Source organism: Hydra viridissima, unplaced genomic scaffold (assembly GCF_058129835.1).
Source record: "Hydra viridissima isolate aposymbiotic clone 2 unplaced genomic scaffold, HvirCarnegie_v1 scaffold_6, whole genome shotgun sequence".
NCBI lineage: Eukaryota > Metazoa > Cnidaria > Hydrozoa > Anthoathecata > Hydridae > Hydra > Hydra viridissima.
The window spans coordinates 4,646,279-4,667,494 of NW_028324305.1; the positions used below are offsets into that span (position 1 = coordinate 4,646,279).

General features: G+C 34.2%; 1 protein-coding gene across 1 annotated transcript in view; it reads left to right on the plus strand.

The window, feature by feature from the left end:
* The window catches only part of LOC149886733 (intraflagellar transport protein 54-like), a 280,492-nt gene that overhangs the window by 120,011 nt on the left and 139,265 nt on the right, over positions 1–21,216 (plus strand). The window lies entirely within an intron of this gene.

Consider the following 21,216-nt stretch of genomic DNA (forward strand, 5'->3'; position numbering starts at 1 on the left):
ATCTTAAGCTGATATAAAACATGTCGGCAAGACATCGGGCCGACGTCCATGTGTTATCTAAAAATATCCCACCCAACATAAGACGACTTTAAGACGTATGTAACTTATCTTTAACTCCTCTAGAAGTCTGCAATAAGTTAAAGACGTGTTTAAGATGGCCTTTCCACACCTCATTAAGACGTCTTCCGACAACCAGTTTAAGACGTCCATAAGACATCTTAACAAGACGTCTGTCCGAACAACAAGTTTAAGACGTCTTTCGGAATAGCCAGTTTAAGGCGTCTTTAACACATCTTAACAAGACGTTTGTCAGAATAACCAGTTTAAGATGTCTTAAATCATGGATGTTTCCCACCCAACAACAAGTCGTCTTAAAGACAAAATTAAGACGACTTGAAATTGGTATTAAAGATGTCTTAAACTGGTCTCAAATGAAACATTGTAAGCTGTCTTATTTAAAACGTTTTAAAGCTGTCGTATTTAAGTTGTCTTAAAGACGGTTTAAAAAAACGTGCGTGTGTGTGTCTTTATTTATATATATATATATATATATATATATATATATATATATATATATATATATATATATATATATATATATATATATATATACATATATATATATATATATTTTTTTACAAAATATATAAATAACTTATATATAAAATGAATAAAAAAACACGAAGAAAAAAATAATTTGTCAGAGTTTTGAAGAATATATCAAAGCCAATTTATGGTAAAATGCAAGATTTACTAAGTATTTAATATTAACATAACATAATTTACCAGCTATATATAAACTAAACTTTATTTGACAAAAACTTGTGGGTTATTATGTGCTTTTTACGATAAATGAAATAATATATGAAATATGAAAAACGAAAACATGAAATATCTGGCCGCATTTTGCAAGAAAATTATAAATTTGAATAACTTCTTAAAAGGTTTTGCATTATAAAATGAATTATAAAAAAGTCTGGAGAGTGAAAGACCAAGCTGGTGAACGGTCTAAAGAATTGAATGAAACCAGATCTTGACAAAAAACTTGAAGCTTTTTTATATTCCGCTACACCTCTTTTAGACATTTTAAAATTATCCTTACAGGTCTATTTTATCATTGACAGACTTTGTTTACACGAAAAAAGGAGCCAAAAATTGAAATTGTTTATTTTGAAAAAATGATAAAACCTTTTCGTGCTGGCAACTAATTTCCTTTACCTTGGTGTAATTTGTGTAGTAATTTGTCAACACGTCAAGTCGTTACTTTATTCTGAAAAGTCTTATTAAACAAATTCTATAAAAGTTTAAACTAATACAAAAAGTTTAAACTATAATAGCAAGTTGCACGTCCACTCTTATACTTCCATGCTTTAATTCCTTCCTTAATTGCGTCTTTAGTTACGTCTTTAATTCCAATTGCGGAAGAATGACAAGAATTGTGTGATTTAAAGTTATCCGGACAGTTTCATCTGACAATAAAATCACTTGTACACACTGTTAAAGTTAGAGCTTTTCTTTGTGATGCCCCAGCAGGATCGTTTTTAAAATAGACTTTTGCTCATACTGGATATTATTCTTGTGAAAGGAGAATTATCAAAAGTTCTTGGGAAGAAAGGGTGGTGTTTAATGAAGAACAAGAATTTTGCTAGTGAACAGATTACGATTTTAGCTGCCAGTCGTATAAGCATTATCAGAAATATAAGTCTCCCCTTAAAGCTGCTGGTATTAAATGTGTTTTCGGATTTCTGCTTTGACGAAATGCAAAAGACCATCTAATAATTCAAAAGAGTTTTGAATTATTACCGTAAAGGTCCTATGGCTAGGTTATTACAAGCACAGATTTCTGAGAAACTAATTGAATTTAGAAATTAGATTGTTCACTAATGATAAATTTCAACGTGGATGGACAGAGAGGCGGAAAGAGAAGTTTTAAAGAAACCCACCTTTATAAATGTATAATTGATAAGTGTCTTCTAAGGCTGCTTTCCAAAAAAACAATGATTTTCTTGCGGCTGTGCGTGAGACATATCCAAAGGAATTAGAGAAGACTGTTCATAAAATTATTCAGAACATGTTAAAAGCGCACCAGCATTACGAAAATCTTTTTAAAGATATAATCTTGCACGCTTTTTTGTGGATGCTCTGAAATATTTCTATAGTAAATCATGTATCTTTTTTTCAGTTATTGCATTTGGATAGTTCATATTTTCACACCTTTCTATATTTTGTCACCACCTTGCAGTCTCCTTCCAATACAATATAAATATATATTTATGCTGTATTAGAAGGAGACTGGAAGGTAATATATATATATATATATATATATATATATATATATATATATATATATAAATATAAATATATATATATATATATATATATATATATATATATATATATATATATATATATATATATATATATATAAAATATATATATACACACGCCCTTTTAAGCCGTCATTAATACGCGTTAAATAAAACGACTTTAAGACGTCTGAAATAAGATAACTGTAAGACGTTTTAGTTAAGACGACTTACAGTGTTTCATTTGAGAACAGTTTAAGACAACTTTAAGATGTCTTAAATAAGATGACTTACTAAGTTTCATTTGAGACCAGTTTAAGAAATCTTTAAGACAAATTTTAAGATATCTTCAATTTGTCTTTAAGACGGCTTGTTGTTGGGTGGGATATCCGTTCAGTTAATGTTTATATTTGTATTATAGTGACCTCCTTTTTCAATAGCGTACCTGAAAACGATGAAGATGTAGTGCAAATGTTTTTTGAAGCATTAAAACAAAATATTAAAGTTATATGAAACATCAAATTGAAAGGGATTATATTTGGAAAAGATGAGAAGAATGATATTGAAAGTGCAACAAAGTGCTAAAAGTGTCAATTTATCTTCACTAAAAGTAATTAAAAAAACAAAAGATCATTGACACTGCACTGAAAAATACAGAGGAACAGCTTGCAGTCTTAAATTAAAGAAATCTTGCAGTCTTAAATTAAAGAAATCAAGTTTCACTTCCTTAGTTTTTCACAATCTAGGTGGGCATGATAGTCAGCTACTCATAAAGAATCTTTGTAAAGGTGACTCTGATTAGAGTGTCATACTTTTAAAGAATTTTGAATTTTTAAAAATAACAATTTTGGGAGTGATTTTATTATGTAGTAGGTATTTCTAAGCAACATTCAAATAAAACTTTTCATTTTTTATTTTTTTTTATTTTAGGTAAAAATGAACTTTAAAATTGCAAAATTTAAATAAACACCGTTAAAATGAAAATAATAAATAAAGTTATGTTACATTTTTATAATACGTGGTTGTTACAACATTCTAACAGAGATAATTTTTTTTAAAATATATATGCGTTACTGACTATTTGAAAAAATACTTTTTACTGTACTAAAAAACCATGCAAAATAGGCAAAATTTAATGTTTTGTCCATGGGCAACTACCCAGCTAACACAAAACCTTCAAGTACGTTCAAAGAACGTTGGAAACGTTCTTAGAACGTGCCCGACCGTTTCTAACGTTCTACGAACGTTTCTTGAACGTTTTATGTTAGCTGGGTATATACTTTTTTTATGTTTCATATGGCATCTTCAGCCAATTGCAACTTCAAACTAAAGAATGCTTATTTCATATGAGAAGGTGTTGCAAAAAATAGCACCAATTAAAGTCTGAAAACAATTACACCTAAACAGTTTGCTCATGTGTGTTAAATCATTTGCGCTCATGCATGAGGCTGATAAGCAAAGAAAACATATAGTTTCATTGTCTTATACTCGAAATATATTCATCAATAGGTTTCATTTAATAATCTTTTGGCTTTCGAAAGTTATAATTATGAAAAATTTACAACCCTCATTTTAGAAAGGGTAGAAGTTTACAACTTCTACCCTTGCTAAGATGAGGGTTGCAAATTTTTTATGATCATAACTTTTGAACACTAAAAAAGTATTATATGAAATTTAAAACCTGCAGATGAACTACCTGAAACTGTTATATGTGAAACATCAAAATGTTGTGTGGACGCACACGGATTTGTCAGAGTATACTACAGTTACATAAAATGTTAAAAAGAAAACAAGTTTTGATGGAAAATAAAATTTTCACTAAAATAAAGCTTGAATATCAGCTCTAAATAGTTTGATTAAATATTTCTTGGATTTCAGATTTTGAACAACATGTCTGTGCTCTATTTTTGCTTTGAAAAAACCATTGCCTTTCTGAAAACTATTAACAGCTGCTGCTACTGCTGCTTCAGTAACTTGCTTTACAACTCTCTCACATGACTGGGTGTAGAGAAGATAGTAAGGTACTTCCATAGGAAAATCTATTACTTTTTATAAATCTTTTTTTGTCATTTGGCATGTGAAAACGGCTCCAAGACATGTTCATGATTCTAGTCAATGAGTTCAAGTAGAGTCACAGCACCAACGTTGAGTGTAGGTTTTTTTCGGTTTCTAACACTTGCATCACCTTGCTCTGAATGTCCTCTAACTTTCAGATCATGTTAACTACAAAAGTTCTATTTTTATTCGATGAGCTTGCAAGAAGAGAAATAAGAAGAGGCTCAGAATGAGGATGAATTTTTTTGAATTGTTTTTGTAATAGCATCCTTAACTTCGACTGTTTGATCGCCTAATAAATAAAGAAATTTGATTAGATGATGGGACCCATCAACAATAGAGTGTCTCACCTTGATTCTAAGCCACACATGAAAGCATACTTGAGCCACAAACTAAGAAAGAACTTTTAGAATTTTTAAAATATCACTCTCCAAGCCATGTTCAATATTGTAAAGCCAAAGGATTGCCTGACAAGTTGTGAGCTACCTGTTATGGCAAAAATATCCACATTTTTTGTTGGCAATTAAAGTATTCTAGATACTTTATTCAAGACAAGAAACTAACTTGAAGCTTAATAAAGTGTTGGTTTACATATACTTCAAAATCTCAACTGGAATTTTAATCAGAGGTTCAATATGTCTTATTGGTTTAAACTTTATTAGTCGTTTTAAATGATTTACTTTTGATTAAAGTTTGCCTATAGGCCCTTTAAATCCATCCTTGGAGTTTAGAGACATTTTCTTCCGATAAGCATCTCCAAATGAGTTGACACTCCGCCATCTTTACCAGACCCAATCATTGAGTTTGAGGAATCTGATCCAATCGCAATAATATTTTGATTACATCCTTTTTGAACCATTCCGTTATAAAGCCCGATTGTAGCTTTTTTAACTTGTTTGTTTAGACCCTTAAGGTGTGTAATGGGTCAAGCAGCTTCCATCTGGTTCAGAAGTAATACTTATGTTATCTTGCTTTTCTATTCTTGGACAAATGCTTTAGTAATTGAATTCAATTTAAATTAGAGTAGGATCTTTAACCTGTCCTTCTATTTCTACCTTGTCTATTCGATTCATTTGGTATCCCGACTTTTCACCAACCTTATCTCTTGGAGATCTGAGCTATAATAAATAAAGTTATGGCACCTTAAAATCTTTAGAATAAATCCATAAAATGTGAACCCCTGCAGAACATATTTTAACCTCCTTACATGGAGAATTTTCATCGATCCATTTGGCTTAATTAGATGATTGTAGTTTTTATCGTTTTTTTAAATTTTTTAAGTTGATTTTTACAAAAAAAAAATGTTTTTTTATAATTTCTTTAATTCTTTTTTTGGTTGGCTATTGTTTAACTTACCCCAACCCAAAATAAAATCACTCCTCAAATGCCATTTTCAAAAATTTTTTAGTATGACGTCACCTAACGCTGGTATCAAAAATAAATATTCTTCAAAGAAGACCTTAAAATAGTTGAATCATTCAGTAACAAGTATTCAATATGAAAGAAAATCATCAGTGACAAAAAAACTTTGTTTCAAGTGCTAACGAAGCGGGCATTTCATTAGAAAGAGTGTATCTCAAATAAAATGTTTAAAACACAGACGCTATTATTGTGCTACATTATGTAGCACAATAATAGCGTCTGTGTTTTAAACAATTTATTTGAGATAAACTCTTTTCATCGGTACACAGAACTCCAATTATTAAGGGGTATCATCCAAAGCTTTAGTCCAATATTTGCTAAAAAGGTATTTAAAATTAATTGGCCAGATTACTGTGTTAACACTTCTTATGTCATGTTATTAGAATTATCTCTGCCAACTTTGAGGTTATTGTTTAGTTTAGCTATGCTATTGAATACCATGATACCAAAAATCAATACTGTGTTAAGTTGTAATTTATAGAAAATTTCGTTCTAGTATGTGATAATTATGATTTGTGTGTAAAATGGTTTAGGAGCCTAAAGAAGACTTAACTACTAGAAAAGGGGAGTTCTGGGACAAAAAGCTTGAATTTGGAACAAAACCTAAAAAGTTGGATCTTTGTAACAAAGTGTCTGCGTAACTTTTTGTAGCCCCGTCTTGCGCGTTTGACGGATTAAGAAAATTGATCAGTTTGTGGGAATTTAAATCTAAGTCCGCAGTGATGGTGCTCGACCCGTCAGTTTTGATGCGCATGCTCGAGCTGACGTCGACGTAATTTTTTGTGGCGGCGTCATGAAGATTGGTCGGTTCGTTCAAATTGATCGCTTTGTGAAAATTCAAATCCAAGTCCGCTGTTCCAATCACTGTTGCAGTTCCTCCTCCTGACGCATGCGTGTCCACATAATTTTTTGTGGCGGCATTGTGTGAGTAGGTTGGTTCTGCCAGGTTGATGATTTTGTTTGAATTGAAATCTAAATCTGCAGTAATGGTGCTGGACCCGTCTGTTTTGATATAAACGTTGCTTGTTGAGTCTGCTGCAAGATTGTCGAAATAAACGCTGAATTCGCTTCTGTTGAATTTGTCAATCATTTTTTAAACGGGCGAAATTTTTTTAAAATTCAATTTGCAATCATCAAAGGGTGTTGACAACGTCTTGAAAGCTTTTTCCCTCTTCACATTTTTTCAAGACGTAAAGACACAAGTGGCCGCAATAAAACGTGTTTCCAAATTGGACCCTTTCGCTGTTGTAAAAGACAGGGCTTTTTAAATAGTCGACGAGCTCGACGAGAGGGGGTTGAGCGTAAGAGTCAAAGCTGAAATTTGCGTCTCCGTCTTTGTACCAGCACACCCAATGAAATCCTCCCGTGCTCGAATCACCTGTGTTGATAATCCCGCATTCTTTTTTCTCGTTTTTTTTGGCAATTTGTCTCTGACAAAAACTCCTCGAAAGTTTTACAATTTCAGTTTTTTTGCTGCTTCCATCAATTGAAAATTGGTCAAAGCCTCGTTCGGCAGAATAACTCCTTCCACATTGATCATTTTGTTGTTCTTTTTTTTTTGTTCATTTTTTTAATTTGTTCATTTTTTTTGCCACTTACCTTTTGTTCCTTTTTTTTAATTCGTTTCCTCTTTTTTTTTTATCACTTACCTTTTGTTCTTTTTCTTTTAATTTGTAGTGGCCATAAGCCAACGTGTGTATTCCATCTTCCAAAATGATTCTTTTGTTGTCGTCGGAGATGAGAGAGACTTTGTTGATTTCTTCCGTATAAATGTCGTGCAAATGGGATCGGATGACGTTCATTTTGTTTACTTTTTCTTTTTTGGTTTCGAGGGTACACGCCTTTTATACAAAGCAAATTAAATTTTTCTCCTTCATACTATTTTGCGAGGTTTTTGAACTGTTCTGGCTTTAAATTTTTATACAAAGTATCCAAACTGAAGGAAAGGAATTTAATACTGTCGATGAACCTCAATTCAATTTTTTTTTCTTTGGGTTTTCCATCTTCCCCAATGTACTCTCCCACTTTGATTTTTTTCGAAAAGCTGATGTACTTTTCCTCGTTGCATGGAATGCAGGTTATTTCTCCTCCCAATTTTTTGATAAACAAATGGCTGTCGTAACCCGACAAATTGTGAAAAATGACAGGAACGAACTTTGAAATTTTGTATTTTAAACTGCAATCGTTGTGGGCCGCTCCTCGATATTTTCCAGTAAAATAGCAGTGGTCGCGCACTTTTTCTTTATCGAGAATTTTTTCTCTGCAAATGTGACAAACTGTTGCGGATTTGAAATTATTTTCATCGGCCTTTGTGAGGACCATATTTTTTTACCAGTTTTTCCAAAAATTTCTTTTATTTCTTTTTCCAAACTTTCGACAAAAAAATTTTGCAACGTCAACATCTCCGTCTAATGCTTTGCAAATTGACGGATGCCCGTCATAAACGTTTTCGTCAAAACATTTAATGTAATAGGAAAAGGAACTCGGAACTTGTCTTTGAAACTTTTTGGTGTAAGACTGGTCTGGATTTTGTTCGCACGAGTCCATCGGTTTGGTAAAACTTTCAAAATCCGCGTAAACAATAAATGGGACCCTCATCGACCTTTCTATGTGTTCAAATTTCATAAACGAATTTTTTGGAGGAAGATCGATTCGAGCAGCGCTGTGCTCTCTGCAATAGGCTGAATGTTTTGAAAGATCCTCCTCGCTTTTCATCCCCTGCAAGCAATTTCTACAAAAATATTATTTTCCGTTTTTTTTTTTGATGCTTGGGAGGAAATGAGTCGACTTAGATTTTTTATCAGACAATAATGATTTGTTTTTTCGTCTGAAATAAGCAGCAAATCAATTTCATTTTTCCGTTTCAAAAATTTGGATATTCGTAAAGGTTGAAGGGATTTATTTTCGCACATGAAAACGTTGACGCTGATTTCTGGATTATTTTTTTCAAATTTTTTGATTTGATCGAGTTTGACCGGAAATTCAATCCTTTCCCAATTTAAATTTTTCGATTTTTCAATCAAGTCTTTGTCAATTCTTTCGCCGTGTTTTTCTTTCATGTTCATCGCCCTGGTGACGCACCACTTGAAACATTCGTTGTCTTCGTTTTCCAGGTTTATGACTGCTTTTTTTCTTGCCAGAAAGTCGTCGAGAGGAATGTACGACCGGCCTCCGATGGGTCTGTAATCAATTAAATTAATGTCCATTTTCAAGATGGTGGACACTGTGCAATTCGAGCCCATTTTGTTGTAATTGACCATGTTTTCCAGGATTTCCTCTTTTGCTTTTTCGTAAAATTCTCCCAAATCCGTCGACTCCAAAATAATCCCAGCTTTTGACGAAAAAGGAGCAATTCGATGCACTTCCTCCCCCGTAGTAAGGCTAACGCTCACAATTTCGCAAGTTAAAACAATGGTCGTTTTTTTATTTTTATTTTCTAGAAGGAGGCGAATCTGGAACAGGAGCGTCAACGATATGACGTGACGGCTCTTGAACGGATGTCGTCGCAACGATAGGATTTTGCAAATGGGCTGTTTTGGAGGAAGAGCTGGTTTCCACATGAGAGATTGACTCGACGCGATGGTAGGTCTCGGTGGAATTATAGACGGCTTCGGAGCGATGACAGGCTTTTGGACAATTTGACGCGAGGCAATCGAACTAGGATCAGGACGCGGAGCAGGAACCGGTCTCACGTTTTTTATTGCTTCAACGAGATCAGCCTTTCGCATTTCTGAATAATTTTTCAAAGTTTTATTATGCCAAGAAACTTTTCTTAACTCAAAAGCAATTTTTTTTTTCTTTGTCGATTTTTTCGGACTTGCCGATTTTTCGCATTTCGTTTTCCATTTTATTATGCCAAGAAAATTTTTTTCTCGAAATCAATTTTTTTTCTTTTTTGCGAAATTTTTTTCAATTCTTTTTTTTGCTGAGAATTGAAAAGTTTTTTTTTTTCGGACTGCTATTTTTTGCATTTTATTATTTTTTTTTTACTTTTTCTGACTCGGAGATTTTTTTCTATTTTCGAGTTTTTCAGAATTTAAAGTTTCAATCTTGATTCCATTTTCCACTTTTCCATCTCGGCGTTCCAAATATCTCCATCCATGCCCCGTCTTTTTCATCGCTTTGTAAAGTGATCCGTATTCAACCACTTCCCCGGTTTCGATGTTGGTCGTTTTAACAGACACAGGTTTTTTTCTAATTAAACCAAGCCTTTCGTATTTTGGATCAATTGATTTTTTTGAACTTTCCGTTTTCGCATTTTCCGTTTTCGCATTTTCTGTTTTCGCATTTTCTGTTTTCGCATTTTCCGTTTTCGCATTTTCCGTTTTTATTTCTTTTTGTGGTCGACCCACCGGCCTGTATCTTTTGCACTTTCCAAAAGCAAATCTTTGCTTACGACATTGTTCTCAACCGCAATCAGCATCAAAGTCAATAAATTGTTTGAGGTTTTTGTGACTCCATTTTCTCTCAGCATAGTTTTCAGATAATTTTTTGTTAATTTCATATTTTATTTTTAAAAAGAAAAAATTTTTTAAATCGCTTTTTTGTCAAGAATCTCATGACGGTCTTTTTAACCTAATAAACAGCGTTCATGTTGGTTCCGTCTGAAACAAATTTGATCAATTTGTCGGAAATGATCACTGCGAAAATAACTGTGCCGTCTGGCACTGCCGTTCGGAATTTTAGGTTGACAACCAATTCAGCCGTTTCGGAAACAATTCTTTCCTTTTGCTTGCTGATGTCGACAAAAAACAACGGAAACAAATTTTTATATTCAAGCAGAGACAAACCGGATTGGCAAACAAGTTCGTTTGTGCCGTAATATTTTTCGTCAAAAGTGAACGCGTCGGAATGGGCCATGACAATTTTGTTTTCTCCAAAATTCAAATCGTAATTGTAATTTGGATATTTTATCCCATTGACGGTCACGAAAAAATTGTTGACATCGCAATGATCGAATACGGCTGGATTTGCGGTTTGACACGAAGTTCTGTTTGTCTGAAGGCCGAACACAATATATCTCGGAACGCTTTTGTCCGTGATCCTTCCAAGGGTCCAGGTATATTCTGTGAGGCCCGAGGGAATGGCTTGCCTTTCGACTTTGTTTGCTTTGTAAGCCACTGGAACGGAAATTTTCTTTCTCATTAAATTCAAAAACTCGGATTTTTTCAAAACATCCAGCTCAATTCTAGGCATAAAAAGTCGGAATTTTTTTATGTCGATCATTCCTGCAGCAACAGTTCCGGCTCTGTAAATGGCGTCGTCGTATTTCTTTTTTGTAAAGGTTAATGTATGTCTAAATCCGTAAATAGCTTTATCGTAAGTTTCGCAAAAAGCAAAAATATGTTTTAAAGGTACCCTAAAAGAAAATGCTCCAATGGATGTGGTGTCTGCAAACAAGTGGTCTCGCCTGACGATGAACCCTGCGTTTCCAGTAACGTTTGAAGTGTCTTTGTACCACATTTGCTTCAAACCATCGGTAATCTGAAAACCGAAAGAATATTTCAACAATCCAAGCATGGTTGTTCCCTGACCTGGATACATAACTCTTTCAATTTGCTGTCCTGATAATTCGTAAGTGGCGTCGCTGAACAAATACATGATGGCGTTGTTTACCAGAGCAATTTGGTCTGCTGATGCGTAAGCTGTTCCGTCTGCTTTTTTCAGAACCCCTTCAACGAGGATGTAAGCCTCAGACGGAAGTGTCTGCACAGACTGGCAATCAATCTCAAAAACGATCGATCCTGAAGAATTTAAATCGAGATTTGTTGGAAGGTACTCGAAAAAATCAACTTTTTCAATGCCGGTGTCGTACTCGGGCATTTCATCAACTCTTAATCTTCGGTGTTTATCATTTTTTAAAATGAGAAAAAAAAATTTTATGTCATCTTTAATTCGTCAAAAAAATTCACGCAATCAAAAGTCCGCTCCCCATTTTGACGAGATCTTGAATTCTGGACGCGTTCTTTTTCGTCATTTTCTTTTTTATTTGAATTGACGAACCAAACATTTTTTTATGCAGCTCTTCCATCGGATTAATATGTGCGTACTGATCCACCTTTGCCGCTTCGTTTACAATCGTGTTGACCAATTGGTTCGGATTCACCGTCCCTGTCTTGGCGTAAACTTTTTCAATTGCTTTTTTTCCTTTGTCGATGGCAACGTCTTCGGCGGTCGATATGGCCGAAGAGGCCAATTCTTTTCCGGCAGATTTGGCGGCGGTGATCGCTTCTCTTCCAATTTCGCTTGCTGCTGCCTTTCTCAATAAATGAAGAGACGATCTCGATGCGTTTGAAGCTGCCATTCTTCTCAAAAAGTTTTTAATCGTATCCACGATTCCTCCGCCTCCGACGACGTTCTTTTTTAAATATCTTCTGTTGTTCACAATGAGCATTTTCACAGCTCGTCGGAGCTCGTCACAAATGGCGACAGCTTTGATTCTCGATGCGATATTTCCAGCATGTCCTGCGGCGATGCTTAAGCTAAGTATTTGCACAAGCGCATTAGGATCGCTCGGAAGAATTATCATTCCACGACCTTTTATTCCCCTCGTTTTTGTGTAATTTCTTTCCCAGATTTTTGAAACAATCGTTTCACACTTTTCACTTCTCGAAGCTTTTGGTATGTTTGGCTTCCCTTGTCTTTTCATTGCATGCGTTTCTACCAGTATTTTTTCATAATTTTTCAAGTCCTCATCCGTGTATTTGTTTTTATCAGGCTTGGATCTTGTGATCAACTCCCAAAAACCTGCCGTCCCCTCGTACTTTTCTCCATCAATAATGATGTCGTTATTGTCGATAAAAATTTCTGTGTCTCCAATAAACATTTTCCGCGTTCTTTTGAGTGAATTCCAAACACTCTGTCTGCAACAAATCGTTTGGCTGCGTATTTTGACAAATATTCTAAAGCAGTATTTCCAACATTCTTTTTTCCAAAAGTTTTTTCAACACTTTTTAAACTTTCAAAAGGCGGCTCGCTTTCTGGATAAGTCAAAGCCAGTGGACTGTTTCCAACCTCTTTGTATGCGATGCTCTTTATCTCGTTTTACACTTTTCCGTTGCTCTCGATCAGCGGCTTGAAAAACTTGGACAAATCAGTCTGATAATTTGCATCTGAAATGTTGGCGTTAGGCTCTCATTGTAAAGCTTTTCCCTGTTAGCCATATAACTTTCTATAATTTCATCTTTCTTTTTCGGGCCTTGTATTTTAAAGAATTCCATTTTTTAAAATACTGAGAAAAAAACTTAAACAATAACTAAAACTCGTTTGTGTTTTTGTTTATTCGCCTTTTTTAAAAAGGTTGTTAAATGCTTTTATCGCGTCTTCTCTTCCTTTTTGGATCAGCGACTCTTTGGTCAATTCGTCAATGCTGCTTTTTGCATTTGTTCGTATTTCTTCAGTCATGGTTTTAAATTTTTGAAGCTCGCTGAGAATTAATTCGTACTCGGAATCGCTCACAAATCCGTCCATGAGCGATTTTGAAATGTGATCGCTAATCGTGTTCAATTTTGACTCGGAAAGAACTTTTAATTTTTCGTGCTTTTCAGCCTTCAACATCAATTTTTTGTTTTGTTGATTTCCGAAAATGGACAAAGCCCCCATTCCAACAGCATTCCCCTCGCACGCAATAGAAACTGGAGTGGCAACGACGGTTGACAAAAGTGCAATTCCTGTAATCCCCAAAGCAATGCACACCGTTTGCAACCCATCGTCTGCGAAACGAATAATTTTTGCCGCTCGATGGTACTTTTTTCCCGAAGCCACTCTTTTCATTTTTTCATCCTCCATTTCTTTTTAGATCTCGCTTTTTGAAGCCGGTAAATGTGGCCCCCATCCGATGGTGCCGTTGGAAGAACTGGGTAAATTTTTTCAGTGTTTTTTATTATCTCCATCTTTTTAACAAATACAGATTTTTTTTTAATTCGAATTGATGTGATTTATTTTACAAAGCTTTTCGCCTTTTTTGACTACGACGTCATGGATGCTGTTGTTGTTCACATCCAAAATGACGTCGTCCACAGACTCTGAAAAAATAGCATCGTTTTTGTAAAAGTTCAATTGATCGCTGATTCTGTTCATCAAAGTGACGACAGCAATTCCTTTGTCCAAATTTAAACCAGTGGGCAACGACAATGTCGTGTGAGAAAGAGCAGCAAACTTAATGTCTTTCTGAGCAAAAATCTCATGCTGTCCGTTTACGTTGAAATAGGTGGGATGTTCTAACTTTTTTTTTACCACAATAATATTTTTCGGATTTTTTTTTTCCAACTCTTTGATTCTCTCCTCCAAATGTTCCAAATTAATATTAAAATTTTAAATCTCTGCTAAGGCGCTGTTTTTAAACAACTTGTGGGGGGCATGCATTTTTAATATGAAAAGAAAATGTTTTAAATCATATTATTTTCAATTTTTTTCGTGTTTTCACATTTCTTCGTCAGATTTCATTTCTCCCAAACCCAAATCGTCACCCATGATGCTTAGAGCTGTAGGTGCATTTTTTGCAATAACCACTTCGGGAATTCTAACCTGAATGGACTCGATCTGCGCTCCGACAAAAACACCTTCAATTTTCAAAGAGGCGACGGCGTAGCTTTTTTGTCGAACATATTCCAAAGGATTTACTTTCACAAACTCTTTCGTTTTCTTTTTGAAAAACAAAGAAGAAACTTTAAAGTTTTTTTCGTTTTTCTTTGTAAACAACTTTCCGAAAAAAATGGGCGCTGCGTTTGGATTATCGGATTTGTTTTTAAAAATGGACAAATCCTCCGTTGTTATTTTTTTCGTTCTTCCTCCTTCTTTCAAACTGGAAATCATTTCCTTGACTTTTTCGCGAAGAAATTTTGATATTTTTTCTGTCGTCTCGATAAACTTTTTTTCTTTTTCGCTGATTCCGTTTTTTTCGTTAAAACCGAGAAAGGACATGGAATATCCCAAGGAGGTTTAATACACAGGAGACGGCACGGTATATACGTTATATGAAACGCGCTGAAGCCAGTTTTGAAAGTTAGCCGCCATCTTGGTTGACCCAAAACATTTTTATATTTTGCGCAGAACTATGGAGAAAACACAGATGAAACGAAATCAAAGCATTGCAACAAGTCAATAAATAATTCGCCAGTTACACTTTCGAGGTTATATTATGTTACAATGAATTGTTTGCTAACTGATTATCTGGTTCAGCTTATTCCAAAAAATATGGAATACTGAAACAGGCATTCATATAGTCGTATGTCAACACAAAATTAGCAGACACCATGTTTTACACAGTATGAACGTTTCTTGTGGTAATAAAAACAAGCGTTTGTGAATTGATATACTGACTGCAAAATTGCATGGCACCTTACATTTGACAAGTATAATGAATAATTGCTGTTGTGTTCTACATTGATTCTGAACAACTTTTCACACAAAATGCAAATGTCATGATCATCCATAGCATCAGGAACTAAAAAATAATCATGATCAGTAACAGAGTTTTTTTTAGTAGTTCAATAATCCTATTTCTGCTAGTAGAGTTATTCAAAACACTAACAGAAGGAACATCAATGTTTTCAATGTTTTGGTATTTACTAGAAGTAGTCAAAATAGGTACAATTTGCAATGGCAAACAGTTTCCACGAAGAATATCTTGAATATCATTATGCACCAGCAATTTTTTATATGTTCCAATAAACTGTTTTGCTGAAGGGTATTTATTACAACCCAATAAACCTCTTATTTTTCCAAGAAAAAATTACTGTACCTATGAAAAGTAATGCCACCAGCACAATCTCTTGAAGTACACCCATAGGCAGAACAAGATACCAGTGCTTAGTTTGCAAGTACTTTTCAGCATACCAGTACCTGGTATGCTGAAAAGTACTTGCAAACCAGGAAATAGCTTACAAATTTGAAATTTAACACAAAACAGGATATAGCTAACAAATTTGAAATTTAACACAAAAAAGATTTTGTGTTAAATTCCAAACTTGTAAGCTATTTCCTTTTGAATAACTTAGGGTAGTAAAAGACATACATTTAAAAACACTGTCAATTTTGGAAGGGGGATTTCAGAAAAATCACTTAATAGTTTTTTATTGAAATAAATATATTATATGTGAGTTTTTTTTTGCAATAAATATACTACATATGATTTTTTATTTATAACTTTGTCATTATTTTAGATCGGTAGTAAAAATTTGTCGTTTGTTTGATATCTTTATTGCTGTGTTTATAACCTCACCAATATCAAAATATGAATTTATCAACTTTCATTTTTATACTTTGCAGAAAACTTTGGAAAACTTTCTCTCTGTATCAACCATTTACATAACATTAAAACATAATGCCACCAGTACAATCTCTTGAAGTACACCCATAAGCAGAACAAGATGGCATGTCAATTTAAATCTGTTTATCAATATTTATCATTTTATTATTATTCAGTATAAATCATATAAAGCTAAATAAAAATCTTATATACATGTATATATATACTCGTTTCAACTCACAAACATACGGTTTTCTTTTCACAAGAATCTTTCGTGTATCTGAAATACAGTCTCTGTTGGAAGCATGTTGAAATACAGCTATCTGAATGTCTTTTTCAGTATTCCGAATGTTATTGAAATGAACTGAAGAAGACTATCAGTTAGCAAATAATTCTTTACATGATAGTATAAGTTACCAAGCATAAACTGACCAATTATTCAATCTTTTGATTGCAATCATTGCAATATTTTGATTTGGTTTAACAAAGTTTTAAATAAAATCCTAAGTTCCGCGAAATTCTTTTGGGTCAACCAAGATGGCGGCCAAATTTCAAAACTGGCTTCAAAAAAGTCACGTTATGCCGTCTCCTGTGTATTAAACCTCCTTGGAATATCCCTCCAGTTCGTTCGTTCCAAAACTGCAATTTTCAAACACACCCAGAGAAAACAAAACGGGGGTTCTTAAAATAAAAGGACCTTTTCCAGAGTGGTACTCATAAAAAAGCGGAATCTTTTGGTACTGAATTGGTTTGGTTGCGGAATAAATTTCTCCAACCGATAATTTGCTCTCGTCAAAATTTTCAATCGTAACAAAATTCATCTTTTTAAAAAGAAAAGAAAATTTTTTTATATCATTTTTTCAAACGGATCAATTCTTTATTATCCACCTATGAGTTGAACGAGTCTGGATATCCTTTCCATTTGACCAATGATTTGCTTTTTGTTCTTCGAATTATTTTTTCAATTCTGAATATTTCTTGATGCGTCTTTTGCATTTCCTGTTCGTAAAAAGTTCCTTGAATTTCTTCACCGTTGGCATCAGCGATTTTATACGTAGGCGGATCCGTTCGCTGAATTTTTGACATAGTAAAAACCTCCTCAGTCCATCTCGGTGTGTACCCTTTTTCAAAATTGGACTTCTTTTTTGTTATCCTCACTTTGTCCCCCATTAAAAATTTCGGCTCTGGTCTTTCTTTTTGCACCTTTCCATTCAGGTTCATCCAGACCTTATTTTTATTCTTTTAATCGCTGGCTTCAACTGGAGTCATTTTTGTTGAAGAGTGTTTTGTGCTGTTGTAATTTTTTACCATTTCGTCCAAAACGTCAATGTATTTATTGGTGCTGTTGGCCGAAAAATATTTAAACATTTTTTCTTTCATCGTTCTGTTCCATCGCTCGACGACACAGCTTTTTTCCTCGTTTTCAGTGGAATATAATTGGACACCGAGCGCTCTCACGTGCTTGTTGTAAAATTCTTTTCCTTTGTCCACCCACATTTTTGCACATTTTCTTTTTTCAAAGATTTTTTTCAACGCCTCAGCTACTTCAAGACCCGTTTTGCTTTTTAACGGAACGATCCATCCATACATTGAAAACACGTCGATCACCGTGAGCAATTTTTTTACGCCGTTGTTAAATTTTGAAAACGATTGCATGTCAACCAAATCGGCGCCCATATTTCATTGACGTCGTTCACAAACACTTTTCTTTTTTTAAAATGATGAATTACCGGTTTATGAAGCTCCTCTGCAAGCTGATCCGTCCATTTCAAACTAAGAATTTTTTTTTTTTGCAGAGACACCCAGTCCGAATTTGGCTCTGGCTTTGATGATAGGCGCGATAGGTTTTCTTTTGTTTATTTCTTTTTGAGTGGGGTTTGGAATGGAGTTCATTTCTTCAAGCATCATTTGATCCGCCAAATTTCTGCTTTGAACGTCGTTTAAATATTTATAAGCCAAATCGTGATGGTATGCTGCATTGTCCACTCGATCCACCGGTACATGTCGGTGGAGGTGAGCCTTTTTTCCAAGTTTGTGCCAGGCCCGGCAAAATTCATTCCAGGAATATGCATTTCTCCAGGAGATTTTGCCCACAGAAGCTTTATTTTTTTTAAAAAATTTTTGATCAATTCAACCAAGTCTCCCCCTTTTGCCGCCGAAGAAACAAACGCGCATTTTGTCGTTCCGCAAGCATCACAAGTCCCTTTTATCATTTTTCTGTTGTTTTTTGAGATTTCGTTTCTCAAATGTATCGTTTCTGTCTTCCTTTTGCATTTGACGCAGTACATTTTTATTTTTAAAAAGAAATTTTTTTAATTAAAAAAAAATATTTTTGAATTAAAAAAAATGGAAATATCCAATTGGTCATGGCATATTGGAAAAACGAAAAGGAACAACCACGAGCTTTTACCAAGAAGCATTCGAGGAATCATCGTCGGAAAGTCAGGTTGTGGAAAAACAACTTCACTTATAAATTTGCTGTTAAAACCTGGATGGTTGGATTACAACAATTTGCAAGTTTTTGGAAAATCTCTTTTCCAACCCGATTACAATCTACCGAAAAGTTCGTTCGAGAAAAAATTACAAAAAGATTATCGGCAATTTGTTTGATGTACAAGACGAAATGGAAAAATTGAATTTAACTCCTGAATGCGTTATCAACGACCTTTCAAAAATTTATCAAGAAACAGAGGACATGGAGTGTCAATTTTTGGAAACGGCTGACGATGTGCCTGAACCTGAAGATCTAGATTCAACAAAAAACAATTTAATGATCTTTGACGATTTGCTACTCACCAAGCAAAACAAATGCGAAAAATATTACATCCGAGGACGACACTCCAACGTCGATTGCTTTTACCTCGCTCAAAATTATTTTTTGCTCCCCCGACAAACCATCCGAGAAAACACCAATTTTATTTGTCTGTTTCCTCAAGATTCAAAAAATGTGGACCACATTTATCGAACCAAGTTTCGAACAACATGAAAAAAGAAGAATTCAAAAAATTTTGCAAGTATTGCTGGTCTGAACCTCACGGATTTGCTGTTATCAATATGTCGTCAAAAAAATACAATGGAAAATACCGAAGCGGATTTGACAATTTTTATTTTCCAAAAGAAGTCATTTAAAAAAAAATTTCGCCCATTTTAAAAAATGTCAGGCATAATCATCGACGTGGATGGAAATTCCAACGTAATAATGACAGAATTTTTGGACAAAATCGTTTTTGAAAAAGGGAAAACTTATGAGATGGCTTTTCTCGGCCTGGAGACGTACTACAGCTTTCCAAACATCACCAGCAAAAACAATTCTTTCCGGTATAGCATGAACAACGGAGGAAATTGGGAAAACGTCGTCATTCCAGACGGAAGCTACGAAATCATCGACATCAACAATTATTTGCAAAAGATCGTCTCAAAGCGCAAGCTACGTTGCCATAAATAAAATCAGTTACTCTCCAGAAAACATCAAAATCGGATCCAATTCAAACACTTTAAAATCGATCATCAAACTTGGCTTGAATTATTTGATGGACTTGAACGTGGAAAACAGCATCGCCTCCCTTTTGGGATTCACAAAAAGACAATTAGACTCCAATTCAGAATACGAGTCCGACGACATTGTCAGAATTTCGAGCGTCAACACGATCAGAATCGTCAACAACGTTATCGGGTCGGCATACATCAACGGCTCACAATTAAATTGCATCTACTCCTTTTATCCCGACGTTGATCCAGGTTTGAAAACCATCGAAAGACCCACCCATTTGGTTTACCTCCCTGTCAAAGTCCCCGAAATTTCCACGATGATCACACGCATCGTCGATCAAAATGGAAATTTAATCGACTTTCGCGGCGAGGACATCACGATCCGTTATCACATTCAAGAAGTGAAATGAATATTTTTTCCGGGATTTAAAAAATGAGCAAATATGTTAGTGTCAAATTAAATGTGTCTCAGGGACAGATCGAAAAAATTAAAAAATCAATGGTGGACCCGTTAGCATCAGGATTTCAAAAGACGATTTTAACGGAAACGACGTTTTATTTGTGACGGAAAGTCAACATCGAAAAATTGTGGACGCTCTCCATCGAGGAGTTGGAGTCACCATTAAAATGAGCAAAACTCAAGTGGAACACAACGCAAATGTAAAAGGAGGATTTATTGGTGCTCTTTTACCTTTATTGGGAATGCTTGCAGCTCGAGCCGCTCCAATGGTTGCCAATGGCTTATTGAGTGGGGTTGCCTCTTCGCTTGGGTCCACTGTGATCGATAAAATTGCAGGAAGAGGTGTCGTTTACGTCAAAAAAAATGGAAATGGAATGAAAATGGGAACCCACAGAGGAAACGGATTGTTTTTAACACCCTGGGTCAAAGGAAGCTCAGTCAGAGATGGACTTTACGTCAAAAGCGGAAGAGGATACGAATCTATCAGCGCTGGATTGCTTCTCGGACCAAACTCCCCTTTCTCAAGCCTCCCTTTTTTAAATTTAATTTTGTGAAAAAAAAATTTCCTGAGTTAAATAATTTTCTTGGCATAATAAAATGAATGGCAAAACTAGAATATTACGAAATGATGATGGAAAAATTAGAAGTTTAAAAACACTTGACCGAATTGAATATTTAAGGAGCAAAGGAGTAGGATGGCGCTTTATTGAAATGTACAAATTAATTCTCGAAGAAGAACAAGAACAAGAACAAGAACAAATAAAAAAAGATATTTTTCGGGCAAGATTTAAAGACCTTTACAAAATTAAAAAGTTTTTTCATTACGCGTTACACTTCATGAAAAAAAATATTTTGTCACCGGAATTTTTTTTGAATTTTTTTTTTTTTGAATTTTTTTTTGAAATTCTTTTTTTTTGAAAAGTTTTTTTTTGAAAATATTTTTTTTTTTGAAATTTTTTTTTTGAAATTTTTTTTTTTTTTTTGAAATTTTTTTTTTTGAAATTTTTTTTTTGAAATTTTTTTTTTTTTTTTGAAATTTTTTTTTTTGAAATTTTTTTTTTTGAAATTTTTTTTAAAAATTTTTTTTTTTTTTTGGAGTTTTTTTTCGAAAATAATTTTTTGTACCAGAACTCCCCTTTTCTAGTTGTGACTTAGCATAGATGGTGCGGTTTTCCAATCATATAACATTTCAAAAGATAATAGAATCATGAAGCCACTGGACAAAGTGGCTGAAA